General features: G+C 40.0%; 1 long non-coding RNA gene across 2 annotated transcripts in view; it reads left to right on the top strand.

Moving 5' to 3' along the window:
- LOC308609621 overlaps positions 1-16,456 on the top strand; it is a 62,561-nt gene that overhangs the window by 19,754 nt on the left and 26,351 nt on the right. The window contains exon 2 of one of the 2 annotated variants that reach the window (XR_014014325.1): positions 15,872-16,024. This is a non-coding gene — a long non-coding RNA (uncharacterized lncRNA). Of the gene's footprint in view, positions 1-15,736; positions 16,025-16,456 lie in introns of those variants that run through there. The other variant, XR_014014326.1, reaches the window with a different exon arrangement.

Genomic DNA, 16,456 nt, shown 5'->3' with positions numbered 1-16,456 from the left:
TGTCACTGCTCATGGGGAGGGCAGAGAGTGGCTGGGGCAACGGGATGCTTGAGTTGGCGGCCACTCACTAAGGGACGGGTTTTTATTACGTCACCCTAACCTGTGACTAATGCATCTAAGGGTGGTTCATGATATGAGCAGAAGCCTAGTGGGAAAGCCTAGTGGATCTGATATGCAAAGAGAAGCTGAAGAATGTGAAAAAGGCTGCCTTGCTTATTTTAGGATATTTGGTCCCGTCCAAAAGGTCCCTAAGACATTCGGTCCATACCAAAACATCCTTGATATCTGGTCATATTTGGTCCCATCCAAAAGGTCCCTAAGACACTGGAGCCACACCAAAATGTCCTTCATATCTGGTCGTATTTGGTCCCATCCAAAAGGTCCCTAAGACATTGGAGCCACACCAAAATGTCCTTGATACCTCGTCATATTTCATCCTGTCCAAAACGTCCATAAGACATTTGGTCCACACCAAAAGGTCCTTGACCTTTGGTCCTGTCTAAAACCATTTGGCATGGACCAAATATGCTCATGAACGCTTTGGACAGGACCAAATATCAAGAATCGTTTAGCGTGAAACAAATGTCTTACGGACATTTTGGAAAGGAACCAACGTCTGGTAACCGCCTTGGTTCCTGACCTTTTCCAGATCCCATTCCAATAATATGTATTTTCACTATGCGTGTTCACGTGTGTGTGTACACACATATATCCGTCACACAGACTATCAATTAAGCACTGGATAGGTGTTGGCAAAGTAATTCTGTAAACAAAAGGAATATATATATTATAGACAATAAAATTTGAAATATATAAATATATAATAAAAATGTGTGTGTGTATAAACATACGTATATATCCATGTACGTATCTTGTATGAGTTTCCTGTGGCTACTACAACATATTATCACAAAGTTGGTGGCTTAAAACTAGAGAAATGTCTGAAACAACAGAGATGTACTCCCTCATGGTTTTGGAGGACACAGGTCAGAAATCAAGGTGTGGGCAGGGCCATGCTCCCTGCAGAGGCTCTCAGGGACGGTCCTTCCAGCCTCTTCCAGCTTCTAGGGGCTCCAGGCATCCCTGGGCTTGTGGTCGCCTCCCTCCCGTCTCTGCCTCTGTCTTCACAGGGCTTCTCTGTGTGTCTGTATCTACAGCTTCTCTCCCGTCTCTTGTAAGGACACCAGTCAATGGATAGAGCCCCCTTTCACCCAGGGTCACTTCTGCCTGCCCACCACATATCTATAAACGTACGCATACATATCCATCCCACATATTATGCGTTAACCACTTGGACAGCTATTGGAGAAACCAGGTAATCCTAGAACGAATGCTGCAGTGGTTCAGAGCAATGAAATACGGAGGCAGGGGACGGAATGCAGGTGTACAGAAAGGAGAAGCAAGTCTTTCCTGGAGAAGCAGCTCCTCCTGGTGAGGGGCCCACAGCTGGGGTTTCCCCACAATCGAGTTTGACTCTCCAGCGGAGAGGACTATCCTAAGCCAGAGAAAAAGCGTGGATTTTTGCCACTGCCTAGCTTCTGTGACGATTAATGGCTGAGCCTTGTTCATTGAAACAGAAACACTTGAGGATGGTAAATATCAGCATGAACAGATCGTTCTGTAAATAATAGTGTCATAGGAAATCGTGGGCACGTGTTGGCACGCGTGTGTACTGTATGTTGCGTGGAGTCCGTACGCACATTAGAGACCATATTTAGGGGAAGTGTGTGTGGGTCGGTGTGTGTTCTCGTCTGTGGAGAAAAACGTGGCAATTTTTATCTACCTAAATCCCCAGAGTCTTATACTTATCTGCTTGAAGCAGGGATAACTTGTTTGCACTGATAACTCTGTCTACATCTCAATTACTCAGGAACCCGTGCCGGGAGAGAGCAGCCAGTAAGAGGCTGCACCCAGCTAGAATCAGGTACTTTGTGACGACAGACTGCACTATATGTTAGTTATGATACCGTGTAGCAAGCCTTCTGGACAGAGAAGTCTTATTATTTTTATAATGAAACACTAAACCTCCTCTCAGATGTCTCAGGGCCCGAGGGGTGCCATTTCTCCAGCAAGGCCTATCAGAGTAGCAGAGCTGGCAACCAAGAAAACGCACAGACATTTGTAATAAATAAAAGGCAGAAAAAAACATCACCAGAATTCTGATCTTGCTTTCACCTAACAAAATAGCAAATCTCTCTCTCCCTCCCTCCCTCCCCCCCCCCTCTCTCACACACACACACACACACACCCAACACGACACAGCCAAAAGTAAACAGAAAAACTGGCAAATCCAAAATCTTAGATTTAAATAAATCTTTCTCTGAAAAGGTTTGACAAGCAGAAAAGTACTTAGAAAAGAGATGTAGATACAACTTAGAATGTTAAAAGGATGGTACTGATGCGCTTTTACAGAATATTGCGTACCTGGAACAATGTGCAAACTTACTGCATTAACCAGTACACACACTCTAAGGCACAGTAACAAAATAAATATAAATTGATAACAAAACACCAGTGAAAACCAGATCATATGCTTGCATCATGAAACACACACTTCTAAACAATTCAGGGGTTCAAAAGAAAAATATCATAGAAGTTGGAAAATATGCAGAATCCAAAGACACCAACGTCATATACCAAGGCATGTGAAGTGTGAGTAAAGGGGACTAACTTTACTTCACTAATTTTAATTTTGCTATGACTCATTTTAAAGAGGAAATATAAAAGACAAATAATTAAAAGTTGGAAAACCCACATTAAACACAGAGAATAGAAAGAAGGTCTGAGAAGTAAACACAGAGAAGAAAAGAACCACATGGTCTGTAGTGGAATGCTAGGGAAAATCAATAGTATAGCAAATAAAATTTAAAATATTGGTATATGGGAACAGCAATATGGGAAAAACACTGACAAGGGCTGGTCAGGAGGAGAGAAAGAAAAGCATAAACAGTCAACAGTATATTGAAACATGGGATAATATCTCAGATAGAGATTGAAGAAAATCATAATGGAATAAAAAGTGTCATATTACATCCCACGGACTATTTATATAAATAATGAAACAGCCCAATACAGACAAGAAGACACTTGAGTCCTGAAACTCTACTCATTAATGGCCCTCAATAATTAGCTACAACGTTTGACACTTTCCAGGGTGGTGACAGGAGAGGGGAGGGTAGTTGAAACACGCTGGTTCTAAATTGGTAATAACTGAAGGTCAGCTGTAAGTATATTCATTATACTCTTCTGTCTACTTCGGTAAATGCTTAAAAATCCACCTATTTTTAAAATTAACCTCCCCAAAGGAACACCAGTCCCTGATTAATTTACAGGAACGTTTTTACCAGACGAACGCTATAAGGGGGCTTCTTTTACTTCATAAAGGATTAACTTCTCAACACATTCCACAGGAATCAGAAGCACTCAGAGAAAACGATAACCCTGCATCTATTCAATATTATATCTGAGAATGTACCTCCTGCCCAGAAAAGACTACAAAGTTCTGAGAGTTTTTAGAAAACAAAATTATTAATAGGTGACAGATTTACGACAGTCAACAAGCCAGAGAATCCACAAAATCCTAAAATAAGGGTGAATGCTGAGCAGTACACAAACATCAGTCTCTGTCATCTACCATAGGAAAAACTAATTTAATAACTCATTATACTTAGCATGTAAAATAGCACTGAAAATATTAAGTGACCAGGGATAAAGTCCATGCATTTGAGTCCAGAGTACCACTCTTTATAGTTGTTTCAAGCTGGAAACAACCCACATATCTAGTGATTCTATGAATAGAATGCATCAGTACATCGTAGGACATGAAGCCAATGAAGTATTACAGAGCCGTGAAACAAATCATGCAGAGCTGCAAACAACAGCATGAATAATCCTGAGAAATACTGAGTAAAAAAAGGAGCAACAAAAAGCAAAGCAAACTGTATTGCTCCATTTTTATAAGGTCTGAGAACAGGCAGATGTTAACTGCAGACAATTACGTGTGTAGGCAATGAAGTGGGTAGTCACGACAGAGGCGTGTGAAACACATTTCTGCCGTCCTGTTAACATTCTACCTACTGACCTGGAAGGTGACTCCATGGGTATGTTCTCTTTATGTTAACCTATCCAGTTGGTCACTGGGTTTTCATACCTTTCATTATTTAGGTTCTATGTCCATAAAAAGCTAAAGGCCACTTGGTCATACGTTTACGAATGTCTGTTAACTATTCTATCTGCATTTAAAAATTAATATTCACTGAGCACATTTTAAAATGGTTATTACCAAATGGAAAAGAGTCACTGTAAATGAAGGTCTTGCCTGTCCTGCTACTTCTCTGATTGGTAGAAATCTACTGTATTTGTAAATATGAAAAAAAAAAAAGAGAGAAAGAGCAAACTGCATTAAATGTTGACTACTTGACCACTGCAGGGGTGGGCAAATGCAACTCCAGACAGATACAGATTTGATATAAGAAATCATTGACAGAGCTAAGATGGAAATACTATCATATTCATGTCAATGTGTCCATGGGTCATCAGCTGACAACATAGGTGACAGACAGCATAGTGATTTTTGCAAGTAAGGAAAAGGAATAGTCAGCATCTGAATTTTTCAACTGGGCAACAAGTTAAGATGACTTAAAAAGTATTAAATGTATATACATTGTATGGCAGACTTTAGGAAGAAGAATCAAGAAAAAAAAATATATATATATATATGTAGAACATTACCATGGATGTCATTTGGATTTAGAGAGATATGCTTGGGAAAATTTTTTTTTGAAAAACTACAGATTCTCTCAAGACTATCAGTACTTCAAAGGTCAATATTTTTTTAAACTTAAAATATCAGTATTTTCAGAAATTTTCTTATGTAAATGAGATAAAATTCTACAGTCTTAGACTGTGCATCATTCTCTTTAGCTATAAATTAGAAACTCCTACAATGAATTGAATTACGTTTTCGAAACTGCACCCAACAATTCTTAAAATGTGCAGAAAAGCGTACATCTACTCATCTGCTAATACTAGATTTAAAAGTTGAGTGTGTCGGTTCTTTAAGCATTGCCTGTGCTAAACGTTTATTGGCATTCTTTCTAAAGAGTCTTGGAATGAAACTTAGGACATATTTTCTTTCTCGAAAATAGATACCACTCTTGTACGTTTATGATTTGAGAGAATAACTGGAAAGAGGGTCTGCTGCCCTCATGTGGGCTGTGATTACAGACACCCACTATCCCCATATGCAAGGACACTCTTCCCAACTGGAACAAAAGCTTAACTGTGTTTCATGCTTAGCTCCACAGCACACATTCCCCCCGCAGAGGCGGTGTAATTGTAGATATTCATCCCCAGGAAGTACCCCGGCTCAACATGCTGCCTTCACCTTCATACTCTCTCTCAGACACACACACACACAAACACAGACATGTACCTATAACCGCCCCCCCCCCACACACAATGCCATTAACAAATTGTGGGCACCCCTCTTTGGATGTGGTTATTCCTCTCAGAAGCTAAATTCACTTTTGTGTTTCTCTTCTACCCCAAATCTTCACTTGTCCTTTCTTTTCTCCTTCTTAAAAATAAACATGAGTTAAGTAGTACTTAGAAAATTAAAGGAAACTTCTTACAGGTAATTGTAATTATTATATGTAATTATTATATGACTTAGAGCATAGATCTTACATCTGATTAAAAAGATCTTTATAAGTTCAATAAGGTCCCAATATGTGCAATGCACATAGCCCTATGCTATGAAGTCTATAAACATTTAAGCCAGATTCTATCAAGGGTAGTTCAATTTCAATACTTAAGTCAGGCGTACACATATGAAATATTTGGGGCAATAATTATTTCATAAGAACTAGACATCAACATTGTAATAGATTTTCTTCTATTAGTAAGCATTGGAGAAATATCAAAAGAATTGTGCAATTGCTACATTAGACTCTGAGGAATGAAAGAGTGATACGTTTGCAATTGAGTTTTGTTGCGTGTGTGCTAGTCTCTAAGATGACTTCCAATTCTGTGGGAAAAGGCTTCTTGATTTCTTTTCTCTCTTTGGTAGCTACAATGTTTTAAAAGATGTGGTTACATTGGATCTCTAAGAAAAGACTGTCATCCAATAATCCTATTCAGCTCTAAACACTCTTACTTAAAGTATCGTTTGTTTTGATTGCTACATGCTTTTTTCTTTCTAGATGGTGCATGTATTCATGTATTGTCTTTATTCTCGTATTTTTACATTTTAGATTCAGGAACTGTCTTATTTTTGTTGTTGTCTTTCCATAATGCTTCATAGACTGTAAATACTCAATGAACACTTTATCAAATATTTAATATTGATAATTAAAAGGAGAGACAAGAACTAGACACGGGAATATTGGGAAATCATTGTTTTTCACTGTAATAATCTATCAACTTTAATTGAATTGCATTTTAGCCCAGTCCACTGGGTTAGAGAGATTTGAATACCCTGAAATCACCCTTTTTACTTCTACTGCTACTGCTACAAAAACATAGACACATGTACACATCACATAAAACCAGGGGTTTTGTATTCATTCCTGACTTTTCAAAGTCATTTAATAAAGCATAAACCAACTAATTACAGTTACTCATCACTTTAGTGAGTTCAACAAGAAAAAAAAAAAACTAAAGCTTATAATAGACAAGACATAAAATTCCTTTAGTCTCTACCCCAGAGGAACCAGGTAAAAAACACATGTAAAATAATTAGACAATAATACCAAATTTCACCAATAACAGTATTGGAAGGTATAACTGCCAAAATAAATGACACTCAAAAAGGTAAACTGATATCATCAAGGTATCAGAAGTGTGAAATGAATTAGCAATGTCTTGCTACTAAGAGTGTATCTGTCTAAAACTTAAACTGTCTGAAATCACCTTCAGAGGATATTGCTAAAGTGGTCTTGTGAGATGAAGTCTTTGGGTAGAAAACTGGCATTTCACCACCATTATTTTATTCACTAAGTTCCTAAATGCTGGAGCTCCAGTCCTGTGAGGGACTGTTGGACAGTATCCCTGAATTTTTCTACTGAAGGCTGAGGTGTGTGTCTGGTTTTTGCAGGTGAGCTGCAGAGTATGTACTGACTTATCAGGGTGGCAAACATCACAGAGCAAAGTGGCCAGTTCTACAAAGGACACCTCAGCATGGCATAGATCCTTACATTTCCTTTTGCCTTAAATGCAACGTACAGCCAGGAGAAATGTGATGGGCGGGACATCAGAACTCCCAAAGGAGGCATGGGATGACTGCCTGCTTCAGAATGATGCCATCTGTGTGTTTTCATAAAAGGAATTTCAAGAGCCTTGCTAAAATAAGATGCCTGGGGACTTCCCTGGTGGTCCAGAGGTAAAGAATCCGCCTTCCAATGCAGGGGTTGTGGGTTCGTTCCCTGGTCGGAGAACTAAGATCCCACATGGCATGGGGCAACTAAGCCGGCGTGCCACAACTACTGAGCTCGCACGCCTCAACTAGAGAGCCCGCCTCCCACAAATGACAGAGCCCATGCGCCCTGCAGCCCACGCGCCACAACTAGAAAGAAGCCCGTGCACCGCAACCAAGAGCCTGCGCCGTGAAGAAAGATCCCGCATGCCTCAACAAAGACCTGAGGCAGCCAAAAAAATAAATAAAATAAAATAAAATAAAATAAGATGCCTGTAGTGAGCTAAACCATCTACTAAGTCAGAGATCCAAATGTGGATTAACCCTTCCAGGTCAACCGATACTCACAAGTGAGGAATTCAGTTGCCCCTCAGGACACAGGGACCCTCAAAATATCCTGCACATTGTTGGGTGCCAGCAGTATCATGAAGGAAAACATGTCCTATGACTAATTTATCCGATTAAAAAACACATTTACTTAATTCACAGCACTGACACTTAACTTAGTGGAAGAAAGTCTTATTTTAAACTGCATTGACCTTTTTATTGTTTTCACCGTATTCAACAATTGGTTATTTCATCTAGCTGGGTCATCAAGCTGTTTAAAAGTCTGCCATGTTGAAGCTAGAAAAAAGACATGAAAGTTGATGCCATATCATCAAGTTGTGTCTTGAGTGGAGAAACTCTAGTGGATACAGTATCTTATCTTTATTCTCATTTGTGTTGGCATCACACACTAAGGACCTTCTGCATGTTTATTGCCATATTGTCTGGGTTCTAATCTCCTACCCAAAACCCTTCCCTCCCATCTTGTCTTCTTTCACAAGCCCCTGTGCTGTACTCAGGGAACTGTTCTCCCATGAGGAGCAGATTTCCCTGCACACACTCCTTTTTCAAATAGATCTTCCATTGTTCTCCAATGTATCTTACAACCCCTGCTCTCCCTCTTTCTTACTGATGCAGAGAAAATCACAAATACAAAGCAATACAGAAGCCCTGTTTCCTTAGCATTCACATCTCTGCAAGTTTCATGGAGACCATCAGGTCTGGGACCACCTGCCATCTCCAAGCCATATCCAGGGCCATGTGGTCAACTCACGGCAAACTGTGTCTTCTCAATTCCATGACCCGTGCACCTTTTCCTTCACTGCCTATGCAGGCTCCCCCTGAGCGTTTCAGAGATATTGCCTTGTTTTCAAGAGTGGAGGGTTCATGCTAAGCAAAATATATCCTATATTTTTCTGTTATTTCTAAACACTTATTTTCTATTTCTGTTCTTTCCATGTGGTCTATTTTGCTGTTTGATTTTTGGATTAGTTTTTCTTTTCCCATTTTTCCTCTCTGTTATCTGTTCTGTATCACAGATGATCCTATAGCTTTTTTTTTTTTTTTTTGGCCAAACATGCTTTCATTGAGGTCTGAATGTAAACAACAGACTTCCCCTTTTGCTAGACATCACAAGGATCTTACAATTGTAAAGTACAGACATCCTCTTTCATTTCTGCTTGTGTCTCAGCCCTTATCTAAGATTATGTTCCTTCCTCTTGAGATTTGCCACTGTTATTAAAATAACATTAAAAGCCTCATTGAGACCTTGCTGTCATCGTTAACGTAAATTCTAAGTCTATCTCTTTGACTTAAGATATCTTTATTTTGCCCTTGCTATTGAAGGATATACTTTCCAAATTTAGAAATCTAGGTTGACATGACTGCTCAGAAATCTGATGTCACACTAATCGTTATTCCTATGTGCATTTTTTTCTTAATCTTTTCCTACTTTTTAGATCTTATCTTTGCCTTGGTATTCTGAATTTAAAATCTGTAGTTTCTAGATCTCAGTTAGTTTGTACTTACCATGGTTGCATTTGTTCAGTTTTTTAAACTAAAAATTGGTGTCCTTAATCAATCTGGCAAAATTCTTAGGTGACATCTTTACAAAGATAGGTTCCTCCCCCTCCCCCTTGTTTCTCACTTTATCTCCTTGAATAGGTAAGGTATATCTTAGATCTTTTCATTCTAGTCTCCATATTCTGTAACCTCACTTTCTAGTTTTCCATCCTTTGTCATAACCAGGGTAACTTTTGAAATACCCAAATATTTTCATGCCCTCATTCTTTCATTTCTTTAAATATACTGAGCATAATTATATTTTGCATATGATCCATATGAAATTCATGATAAAAGTGGATTACGGACACCAGCTAGCACCCCAGGAATCTGACGATAATAGCTAAGGACTTAACTGTTTTAACCTAAATGCTAGCACATATTTGAACAAGGCAGAGAGAGTGAATTTGGGCTGCCAAGGCTCTTGTGCATTTGGAATCGTTCTGTTGCCAGAAATTAAAGTATCAGAATATATGCATGCAGACCATGTCCTTCCACCTGTGTCACTTTGGTCTGAACATGTAGCCAGCACACAGTGGTTGCCCTGCAGATACCTGTGTGATGAACATAAATAGGGGTGATTCCAGAGTGGAAGGTCAAATCTGAAGCCATCTACTTCTACCTTTTTTCACTGTAACACAAGACCAATGGATGTCTGGAGATTCGGTCCAGCTCTCAGCTAAAGAAAATGGTGTATACTTTGCTTGTTATGAACAGAGAATTCTTTCTGTAATGAGTGTGCATTGATATTCTGCTCACGCTGGCTCTGTTGACTCTAGGAGAAAAGTGGATGAAGACAAATATCTTGGCAGAAGAGAGAAAGATGCGTTTGCAGAAAAGCGGAACTCCAGAGGGTCAATGCTTTTCCATTAGGCAGTCAATTACTGTCAGCACGCTGCACTGGTCCAGAGCCTTCCAGTGTGTGCTATGCTGAAGGGATCTGAGATCAGGGGCCAAACTGCCCTCAGAGAAGTTTCTGATCTATTCTGAGCCACTTAAGACAAGCATGCCAAAAAAAAAAAAAAAACCCACATCAATAATTTAGTACCATTTTAGGTGAATTCCACTATGCTGGGTTTTCAAAGTAGAAACTGCAGAATGGACCTATTTGGAATTGTGGAATACAGTTCTTAGAAGTGTGGATTTACATGTGGTATAAATTTTTATTGCACATTTAAAAATGTAGTGGTGCTCCTTTTCAGAGATAAATATGCCATCTTGCAAGTGTGTTTAGTGCAGAGGTATACAGATATAAAAATCAATGAAAATTAAATTTTAAAAGAAGGAATATCTTTTATGCATATAAAGTGCTTTAAATCCACCTGTGTATGGTCAATTAATTTATGACAAACGGGTCAAGAACATACAATAAGGAAGGGACCCTCTATTCCATAATCAGTGTTGAGAAAACTGGTCAGCCACATGCAAAAGAATGAAACTGGACCCCTATCTTACACCATACACAAACATTAACTCAAATGGATTAAGGACCTGAAACCATAAAACTCCGAGAGGAAAACATACATGGGAAGCTCCTTGACATCAGACTTGGTGACAATTCTTCTGGATCTGACTCCAAAAGCAAAGGAAACAAAAGCAAAAAATAAATAATTGGGACTACATCAAACTAAAAATTTTCTGCACAGTAAAGGGCACAATCAACAAAATGAAAGGGTAACCTACTGATGGCAGAAAATATATGCAAATCAAACATTTCATAATGGGTTAATATCCAAAACATATAAAGAACTCATACAACTCAATAGCAAAACCCAAACAATCCAATGAAAAAATGGTCAGAGGATCTGAATGGACCTTTTTCCTAAGAAGATATACAGATGGCCTACAGGTACATGAAAAGATATTCAACATCACTAATCATCAGGGAAATGTAAATCAAACCACAATTAGATAACACCGCATACCTGTCAGAATGGCCATCATCATCAAGTCTACAAACAATAAATGCTGAAGAGGGTGCAGAGAAAAGGAAACCCTCCTACACTGTTGGTGGGAAGGTACACTGGTGCAGCCACTATGGAGAACAGTATGGAAGTTCCTTCAAAAACTGAAAAGAGAGCTACCATATGACCCAGCAATCCCACTCCTGGGCATATATCTAGGCAAAAAGCTAATTCAAAAAGACACATGCACCCCACTGTTCACTGCAGCACTATTTACAATAGCCAAAGTATGGAAGCAACGGAAATATCCATCAACAGATGAATGGATACAGAAGATGTGGTACATACATACAATGGAAAAAAGAATGAAATGATGTCATTTGCAGCCACATGGATGGACCTAGAGATCATCATACTAAGTAAAGTAAGTGAGACAGAGAAAGACAAATATATGATATCACTTATAGGTGTAATCTAAAAAAATGATACAAATGAATTTATTTACAAAAGAGAAATAGACTCACAGACATAGAAAACAAACTTGTTACCAAAGGGGAAAGGTGGGAGGGATAAATTAGGCATTTGGGGTTAACAGATACACACTACTATATACAAAATAGATAATCAACAAGGACCTCCACAGGGAACTCTCCTCAATATTCTGTAGTAACCTATATGGGAAAAGGATCTGAAAAAGAATAGATATATGTATATGTATAACAGAATCCCTTTGCTGTACAACTGAAACTAACACAACATTGTAAATTAACTGTACTCCAATATAAAATAAAAACTAAATTAAAAACTAATGATAAAGGTAAAAAAAAAACCACTTCATAGATACAGAGAACAGATTAGTGGTTCCAGAGGTGGAGTCTGGGGCGGGGGGATGAATTGGTTGAAGGGGATCAAAAGGTCCAAATTTCTAGTTATAAAATAAATAAGTCATGGGGATGTAATGTACAGCATGGCAACTGTAGTTAATAATATTGTTAGCATATGTGAAAGCTGATAAGAGAGGAGTTCTTAAAAGTCCTCATCCCAAGAAAAAAAATGTGTACTATGTATGCGGATGGATGTTACCTCGACTTACTGTGGTGAGATCGTTTTGAAAAATATAGACTCATTACGTTGTACACCTGAAACTAATATAATGTCTATTATATCTCAATAAAATCTGCCAAAAAAGCAGTTTACATATATATATACATAAATTTCCTTGGTGACAGAGGAAGACACACATATATACACACACAGGATGAGAGTGAAGAAGACACATCAGGAGGGAAACTTTCCTCATAGTCTTGAGAAAACAACAAACACATTAGATACGACATTTGTGGCTTTTTTTTTTTTTTTTTTTTTGCAAAAGAACATAACAAATTCCACAATTTCCCAGTGGGAAATAGAGTCCTCTGTTAGGAAATCAGGTTCATACCAGAACAAGTGATCAAATGATTAGATACAGCATATTGGAATCTTTTGAGCGTCTGAGCCCTAATAAAGTTAGACACCAGAAGTATATAAATCACTTCACTAATAGATGCAGGATGATTTATTTTGTGTTGTATATGCTTGCAGCTGAGTGCCTAATCATTCCATGATTAATCATCACCAGGAGATTTGCAGGTGAAGTAATCAAGCACAATATATATTCTCAAATGGAACTACAGTCAGTTATCGACAGTCCATAAAAAGTTGACACCTGGGCCTCCCTGGTGGCGCAGTGGTTGAGAGTCCGCCTGCCGATGCAGGGGATACGGGTTCGTGCCCCGGTCTGGGAGGATCCCATGTGCCGCGGAGCGGCTGGGCCCGTGAGCCATGGCCTCTGGGCCTGCGCGTCCGGAGCCTGTGCTCCGCAACGGGAGAGGCCACAACAGTGAGAGGCCCGCGTACCGCAAAAAAAAAAAAAAAAAAAAAAAAAAAAGTTGACACCTATATAAACATTATCTTGAGGACTGTCCTTTGAGGTGGCACTCTTCTGATTACTTAGCATACAAGAGAGCATTTTCCTTGCACAGTTTCTAGTTGTTGTGAGAAAGTGTTTTCAGTCTAGGTGATGTGTGTTCATTGCTAGTCTGCTACGCAAACCAAGGGTCAAGACCAAGATGACTGAGCGGGGCTGCCGTGTGGCTCCAACACTGTGTTTTCCCTCGGCTACGATGCTGACTGCTCTCAAAGCACATCAGCGAATCTCTCCTAAAGTGGGTCACGGACGACCTTGCCCATCGAACCATCTACAGAGACAACATTCAGTCATTTCATTTCTTGAGGTTTCTATAGCATGTTCGACCTCTGACAATCTCTGGATTCTTGCATCACCGTGATGCCTCTGCAGCGATCACTATCATATCCTCCTGTCCGTCCTTCCGGATTCTTCAGAATTCTGTGTCCTTATGTCACCATTCTCCTCTGCCTCTACCCGCAACATCAGTAGATGCTGACGCTCAACCTCCCACTGCTCTTATCTTACGTATCAGGTTTACGTTTCTCTAGGGAAAGTTCTTTCCCTCCATGGTTTCCATGGGCATGTCCATGCTGAAGTTCAGCCCGACCTGGGTCTCCAATACATCTTTCTTTTTAAAATTACGACCTATGGGCCCACCTGCCCAGCAGACATGCATCACCATCTGATAAACCAAAGTCAGCTCCACATCCGTCCACGTGTCTGCATTCGACGTTTCTTCTTCCACAGGTAATGTGTCACCTTTAATGAGTCCCCACTCAGGGAACAATGAAAAAAGATTACCTCCTAAATCCTCGGGAAGTGAATGCATCCTGCAGTCTTTCCATCTCAAGTCAGCTGATCATCAACCCTAATTCCACCTGCAACCGTGTTTCTCCTTTGCCCTGTGACACGGCAGAACCATGGTTCTAGAGATGAGGATGTGGACATCTTGAGGGGTTGTTTCTGTCTGGTACACATCATGGTCTTTACGCCAGTAAAAGCAAACCCCTGACAACTGACCACTTTCTCCCCACCTCAGAAGTGCTCACATCTGTTTTCTCTTTACCATGACCCTTCCTGGCTACACACACACCTTACAATGATGTTTATTCATTCTGGTTCACTCGTCAGATCCCACTCCAGGTGTCAAGTTTTGCAAGTTCCCTCCCTTGTGATCACTTCTCTGTGGTCATCCTTTAGAGTCCTCTTGGGTTCCCATTTGGGGGAATGTTTCTTACAGGGGGAAATCCTGAGGAAAATTCCTAATAACGGTCTCAAGGCTTCTGAGAGCACCACCTGAGCCATTTTCATGCTATATACAGCTGGTGAGACTCTGTGACTGTCATTCTCCAAGCAAGGTGATAGACACTGTATGTGCAGAAGGGAGAACATGTAAGGTATACAAACCTCACCTGAAAAGCATCTTTGTTTTTGTTTGCATGTCTGCTACAGGGCAGGTACAAACCTGTCCCTCAGTGTCTCAAAGGCAGTAAGATAATTACAGTCAGATACCAGCACGGTCCCACTAGGACCTCCCAGAGAAGAGCTGTATAACACGTAAGAACATTAGGGGGTCTGGAGTGATTTGAAAGTTGAGAATACCCTTCTTTAGCCATCGAGTGCAGAAGTGCCAAGATCTGGTGAATATCGGCGATGCATTTCATAGGCTAACTGAGGTGCTGGTTCAAACTGGATGCTACTAAAAATGAAAGTGCGTCCGGGAGAACAGGAAAAAGTTCCTATTTTGGTAGATCCTGAAGCTAACATTTTGTTCAGTAGCTTATTATTAATATCTTCAGAACTTTCTCCTGAATACTTAAGATTCTAGTCTGTATTCTGGGCACTGCTTTACCCCAGAAATTGCACAGTCTTTGCTTTGCAGGAGGCATAAAAATATTTGTTGAAAGAAGGAAGCGGGGCGTGGAGAGAGGGAGGTAAGATTGAAGAGAGAAATACATCCATCCGGGGCAAAGAGAAAAGGACTCTGACTCAATCTATTCTGCCCAAACGTGAAAAATGGATTTTGAAAATGCACTATGTTAAAACACAAGAGTGCTTGGATGAGCGGGGTGGGTTCTCAGCTGGGGGCACTGCACTCTTGCTTGTCTACCCAGGTCGTCTGGCAATGCCTGGGAACGTTTTTCACCGTCACCACGGGGGATGGGGGGACTGTCCCCAGCCTCTAATGGGTGGAGGCCAAGGATGCTGCTTCCTGTCCTACAGTGCAAAGAACAGCCCTCCACAGAGAATGATCTGGTCCCAAGTGTCAACAGGGTCAATACTGGGAAACCCTGGAGTAATAACACATTTTTGGTGAAAGCTGAACCGTCTTCTTTGGTGATGTGAGGCTTAATGTGTATATTTAAAGTACATTTGAGACATCAGGCTTGATCTAAATACTATCATCAGCTGCTTCTTGCAGTATATAGCTGTTTTCATTTCTGCAAAGTGTCCATGAGACAGAATAGTTAGTTACTAGGAATCAATGTATCATGTTTCTATAGCGTGAGCTGATTTTTGTTATTGCTGTAGCTATTTAAACAAGATGTCAGTGAGACATGATACTGAGTTTCTAGGTATAAACGAATACTTAGTTTCCAGTAATGAATGTGCTAAATATGTTTCATAGAGAACAAACGTAAATGTAAAAATCTTGAGACTGTGTGGTATAAGGCTGGTTTTAAAATATTTCTATTTTTCTCTCCTCCCTACACTCAGCTCAATAAAACTCATTCTGAAAAAGAACCAGATTGTATGAGACACCACCTGTGAGTGTGAGAGGCAACTGCCGGATCTGGTTGGCTAAACCGCTTTTGTTCATTTAAACATTTGCAAGTAAGGCAGAACTTTCAGGACCCGAAGGAAACACGAGTAAGTCCACTTGTCCATCAAACACGTGGTTGCTTCTCTCTTTCCTGCATCCAACTGTGCTGCATTTTTGCTGTGTCAATATTGCCACACCACTGTCTGCCCTTAGCTTGTGAGATTTCCTCCTTTTTCCTTTGTCCAAACAGGATTAAACCTCCCAGCATGTGTGGAGGTGGCCCAGAGTTTCCATTTTGCCTGTTTGTCTTCATTTCATTTTGTTTTGTTTGTCTGACCTTTTTAAGGCAGCTGAGAATGGCAGCGGTCTCGATTTCCAGTCCCCGCACCTCTTCAGGTAGATATGATCCTCTGGCTTGTCTCTGTTCCTTGGAATCAACACCAAGGAAGCATTTGCCCCAGGTCCCTGACAAGCAATTGTTGCAAAAGGGGGATTTTTTTTTTCCTGATAAAATAATGTTTACATATGTTGATATGTCT

The sequence above is a fragment of the Mesoplodon bidens genome (genome assembly GCF_964165515.1).
Source record: "Mesoplodon bidens genome assembly, chromosome: Y".
In the NCBI taxonomy this organism is placed as follows: domain Eukaryota; kingdom Metazoa; phylum Chordata; class Mammalia; order Artiodactyla; family Ziphiidae; genus Mesoplodon; species Mesoplodon bidens.
Note: the sequence above shows the minus strand (reverse complement) of the source record. Positions and strands in the feature narration are given on the sequence as shown.